This window comes from Cicer arietinum, chromosome 4, assembly GCF_000331145.2.
Source record: "Cicer arietinum cultivar CDC Frontier isolate Library 1 chromosome 4, Cicar.CDCFrontier_v2.0, whole genome shotgun sequence".
Classification (NCBI taxonomy): Eukaryota; Viridiplantae; Streptophyta; class Magnoliopsida; order Fabales; family Fabaceae; genus Cicer; species Cicer arietinum.
In genome coordinates, this window is record NC_021163.2 from 19,759,211 (window position 1) to 19,765,458 (window position 6,248).

Sequence of the window (6,248 nt, forward strand, 5' to 3'; positions counted from 1 at the left end):
TATGTTTTAAACATAGCACGATCATAGCAGACATGGCGTGAGGTGCCAATGTCTATCCACCATCCATCTGATCCACCAACAATATTGATATCAATTATCATAGCAATGAATTTCTCTTGTGTCAAGTTAGTCTGTTGAGCACAACTATTGAGACAAAATCTCAATTTAATATTTTGATGAAAACAAACTTTAAGAATGTTAATTATGATTCTAAATGTTATGTTAATTTAACTTGTGCTTTTGAGTGCATTAATTTAAAGATAGGATTTAAACAAAACAAAGAAATCAACATAAAAAGGCAAGAAATTGAACATACAAGAATGGAGAACATTCTTAACAAAATCTAGAAAACGGAGAATGTTCTCCGGTTTCAATAATGACCATCACACCTCCAAAACAATCAATCTCCACTAGTTAAAAGAAGTTTTAGCCTCTAGATTTTATATCTATATCATCAGCACTTGGCAAGGAACAAACTAAGATGATCATATTCAAAGAAACTACTCGAACCACAAAGAAAGAATATCACGAATTAGTAAGACCAAACAGATCTAAACCTTCTTCAGCTTGACTGTCAAGAACGAAGAACATTCTTGACAGCATTCTGATCATTCTCCAGTATGTTGACATTAATCTCCAACATGCTAACATCATTCTCCAACATGTTAACATTAATCTCCAGCATGTTAACATCATTCTCCAACATGTTAATATTAATCTTCAGCATGCTAACATCATTCCCCAACATGTTAAATATCAATCTCCAGAATGATAACATCAATCTGTAGAAAGTTCTCATCAGTCTCCAGAATAATCATCAGTGTCCAGATTTTTCAACATCATTCTCTAGCAGGATGTCATCATTCTCCAAGTTGTTTTGGCATAATCAAATCTCCAAATCGAAGCAATATCATCAACAAATATATCTAAGGTATAAAGGATCATTAAACATAAAAGAAATATGATCAATAACGAAGAAAAACGTCCAGTCAAACAGATTTCACAAAGTGTTCAAAGGTTGGAATATTTTTATTCATATAAATTGGTTTTGGTCAAATCTGACAGAGCGCTACCAACAACTCTTTTAACCATGATTAAATGCTCTAAAACGCCTATAAAAGGCAGGCCAAGCTCAAGGAAAAATCAAGAGCTTCAAGTACTAAGCATTTCATTACTCATTTCAATCATACTTAAATTTTTCTCACTCACATACATTGAATCGGTTTTGATTTTTCCTATTTGATTCTTAGAATCATTCTTGTGTACTTTTTGTCAAAGAATCAGAACTCAAACAAGTATTGAGCCTTCTCAGATTCTAACAAAACAATCTCATCATTATTGTAAAACTCGAACTATAAGAGTTTGGTATAGTTTGGGTAGATTGTAAGAAATCCTAACAAGGTTGATAGGTGACCTGATTGAACTCCTTTACGGGTGGAAAAGTTTTAACTTTATAACAGATCAAGGTTGATATGAGTTATGTACTGTAAAACCAAGAAGGTTCTTTGTTTTGAACAATTAGTGGAAAATCTCACTGTTGTGAGGACTGAACGTAACCTGGGTTAGGTGAACCAAAATATATCCTTGTGTGGTATATCTTCTCTTATCTATTTATTTTCAGTCTGATTGATTATCAAGTTAATTACATAAATTAAATTAATGATTTTAACTAACCAAGAACGTTATCCGTTTTCTGGTTAAAACCAAGAATGTTCTCCATTTTCTGTTTTCACAAGCAAGATCAATCTTGAGTTATTATCTTAAGTTTTTAACAGTAAATTTTAAATAGGAACATTTACAATTCAAACCCCTCTTTCTTGTATCTCATGGCAATTTAAACATTTTCTTAAGTTTGGCTTGTTCCTACACTTGTGTGCCATATGACCTTCTTTTCCAAATCTAGAGTAGAGAAATGGGGATTATGGTCATTTCTAGGAGGTGGTTGTTTCCTTATGATTAGGACCTTGAGAGGGTTCCCATTCTTTTTGTTGTTATTTATAGTGCAGTTCTGATTCTTAAATTGTTCACCGTTTGATTTCAAAACGCTTCGATGAATTTCTTGTTCTTGTTATTTAAAATAAGAAAAACTTCATCTTTCTGGTTTTGCTTACGTGATTCTTACTCAATTCTGAGTCGGGTTATCATACTTTCTAGCGAGAATTCTTTTGTTTTATACTTGAAAGAGTTTTTAAAATATTTCCAAGCAAAGAGCAGTTTGTCAATAATAACAACAATTTGAAACCATTCTTTTAAGGACATACCTTAATAGATGATCTCATTAGCTATTTTCTGGATTTCATGGAACTGAGCTTTCACTAATCTGTCGTCGGTCATCTGATATTTGAGGTAGCAGCTAACAACATACTTTTTAGCTCCAGCTTCCTCAGTATCATATTTCTTCTTTAGAGCATCCCAAACATATCTAACAATATTGTTGGAACTGTAGTAATCATACAAATCATCAAAAAGTCCATTAAGAATATAATTCATACATAAGTAATCATTATGTTCTCATTGAATTAATTCAGCAGCTTTCTTATCATCTTCAATTTTTCACGTATTTCTAAAACAATAGGAATGTCATTCTTTAAAACGTTGGTAAAAAATTTCATGGTTAAGAAAAATAACATCTTTTGTTTTGATCGTTCTCATGACTTTGTTAATCACTATTTTCTCTAAGAGGATGAGAATCAGAGGAAATAAAGTTAAGACTTTAAATATGAGCTGAATAAATAAAAGAGAAAGTATAGAAGATGACACACACAACTTTATACTAGTTCACCCAATGAAGGCTACATTCAGTCCTCACACACTTGTGAGTTTTTTACTAAGGATCAAACAGATTAACCTCTCAGAGAAGTTAGTTATACTTTGTGTGTTATTTAGCCTCGCCAAGCTTACAACTTTGTTTCTTACAAGTTTCAACTATTTCCAAGTATAACTCACTTGGAAATTACAAAATGATATGAGTATTATGATTTTTTTCTCTTTACTAACACTTTCTAAAATGATATTTCAAAGGTATAGTGTAAGACTATTGAAAATATAAAGAAAGGATAAAAATGCTCTTGATAGCTTTTAGAATTGCTCTTTTTATGCTTTGTTGTTTTGTATTTGATGATGAAGAGATCCCTTCCTTTTATAGAGTTTTTGTGATGCTCTATCCATGTGTCAAAATACTTTATGACTGTTGGAGACTTAATCAAAAGTCCAAGGTCATATTGATGTTTTAAATTTTTCTCAAGTGTTTTAAATGACTATCCTCTCTAAGAGGATGATAATCAGAGGATAGAAATTTAAGACTTTAAATATGAGCTGAATAAATAAAAGAGAAATTATAGAAGATGACACACACAACTTTATACTGGTTCACCCAATAAAAGCTACATCTAGTCCTCACACACTTGTGAGTTTTTTACTAAAGATCAAACAGATTAACCTCTCACAGAGGTTAGTTACACTTTGTGTGTTATTTAGTCTCACCAAGCTTACAACTTTGTTTCTTACAAGTTTCAACTATTTCCAAGTATAACTCACTTGGAAATTACAAAATGATATGAGTATTATGATTTTTCTCTTTACTAACACTTTCTAAAATGATATTTCAAAGATATAGTGTAAGACTATAGAAAATATAAAGAAAGGATGAAAATGCTCTTGATAGCTTTTAGAATTGCTCTTTTTATGCTTTGTTGTTCTGTATTTGATGATGAAGAGCTCCATTCCTTTTATAGAGTTTTTGTGATGCTCTATCCATGTGTCAAAACATTTTAATCCAAATGTCGTTTGGACTGATTTAGTTCATCCTCGTATAGGAGGTTCATTGTTTCAGTGTCTTATCTGTCTATTCTCCCGTTTTAAAAACTTGATGGATTGAGTCAGATTTTTCTCAGTTTTATCTTAATGATGAGTAACCTATTTTCTAATATGAATACACTCAAAAGCACAAATTAGTCATTAACCACAATCATAATCTTTTAAATAATTTTGTCATCATTAAAACCAATTGAGAGAGATTTTGTCTCAACAGACTTCACATAATTGAGTTCTCCTTGGAGCACACCTCAATTGTCATACCTCCATCTTATAAACATTATTAGTGTGTGTCATCTCACCTATGTGAGACTTCTTTATTTTTTTCAATTCACACCAACTAGCTCTTATTGTTATCATCATCATTTCCAACACTTCATTAATAGAGATCCAATAATAATCGGATTAATATACATTCCTTTAATAAGATTCAAATTCACTAAAAGAAGTTACTATATTTGTTTGATTGTCTATTTCAATATTTCCTTTATACAATACATTCTTCTTCTTATTATTTTGTTGACTGAAAATTAATAATTTACTGATTTATTATTTTAATTTTTTGCATATCCTAAATGAAATATTGTGAGGAGGTCAGTGGTGCAAGGATCAATTAAAAAAGATACTTCTTTAAGATTTATTCTTGATGCAATAAATTGGAAATGTTTATAGTAAGATAAATTATATATCATATATTCTAGATATGGACATTTTAAATTGGGATAAATTTGTACCCAATTTTTAAATTTGTATTATTTTGGACAACTTTAATATTTAATGAAAAATATAGATGTATTATATAAACAAACTTATTCTCTTAAAAATTATATATTTGATGATATATAATTTTCTTATTTATATGATTTTTAATTTGTTGTCTCGTTTTGATATATGATTTTGTGCACGAGTATTAAATGACATTCTTAGAGAAGAGTTTTGGTGCAAAGAAGAATTTATGACAAATTATGGAATAAGTCTAAAATGTTTATAGTATAAATGAGTGTAACTAGATTGAATCTCTTTTGGATGAACTTTTTTTTTTAGTTTTCTACTTGTCACTCCCACCTATACCTCTCATCCTCAAATACACTTAAAGTGACTATTTTATCCTTTTTATTTTATATAAAAAGATAAATTTTTTTTTCTGTTCACTCACACATTCAAAACTTTGACAAAAATTATTAGAAATTTTTTAAATTTTCGAAATTTTGGTTGATTATAAAATTTTCAAAATACAAAATAATTTTACTTTCTAAATTTTGAATTAATTTGTAACTTTTTAAATACAATTTATTGTACTTATAAAATATTTTCGAAGCTTTCACTTTTAACAAAAGTTTCAGAACTTTCAAATTAATCAAAAACTTTCAAAAATTTGAATTGATTTTAAATTTTCGAAGCTTTTATCAAAAGTTTCAGAACTTTCAAAAATTCGAAACATGATGTTTTTGAAAATTTCAATAACCAAAATTTTGAAACTTTTTAAGTAGATGAAAGTTTTGAACATTTCAAAAATTTAGAATCTTACTCAGATTTTCGAAATGTAAATTTTATTTCAAAGTAATGATATTATTTTTTTGAAATTTCGTATTTTGATTTGTTTTTTCTATTTAAAAATATCAGAATTTTTGAAATTTTTCTATTTTTATAAATAGTAAAATGATCATATAGTCTTTTTAGGTGTATTGAAGAGGTGATAGGTATATCTGGTGGTGACAAGTAGATTTATTTTTTTATATGTGACTCAATTTTACTATTTTATTATTTTTTTAAACTGGTGATATGAGTTGCAGACTACCCGGTATCCATACAAACTAGCCCGAATTGACAATGAGTTTATTCGAACTATGCTATAAAGCTTGAAAAAATTCAGGTTCAAACTATTAAGCCAAAACCCTATGTTTTAGCCGGTTGATCCATATGGACTAGCCCGTTTTGACGGCCCTAGTTTCAATCCAAGATAGTCTTTAAGACTCACTTGATAAAAAGTTTTATAGTTATATCTTTCAAATGAAATTAGCGGAATTGAACCCGCTACATGGAAATGCAATGCATGTCATTTGTATTGTTGACATAGACATTTTGAATATATATTTTTGATAATTTTGATACTCTTTTTCCTCCATAGATAGTTGTTACATTTGTAAAAAATAATTTATCACTTATGATTTCTAATGCAACTTTAATTACTTTATTTTAACTATACTCTTTAATTAATGTTGTTTGCACCACTTCCAAGTTATTATTCTCTACTTTGCATTTATGACGATGAAAATAAACAAATAGTTTGACAAAATCACCCTTTTTCTTTCATTCCCTTATCATAATTTTTTAATTTACGTAAAATAGTCAACTACGAGATTATTTTAAGATAGAGGAATAGTTATTTACTTAGTCAAATATATGAAATAACGTAGTCAAAAAGTATTGAAAGA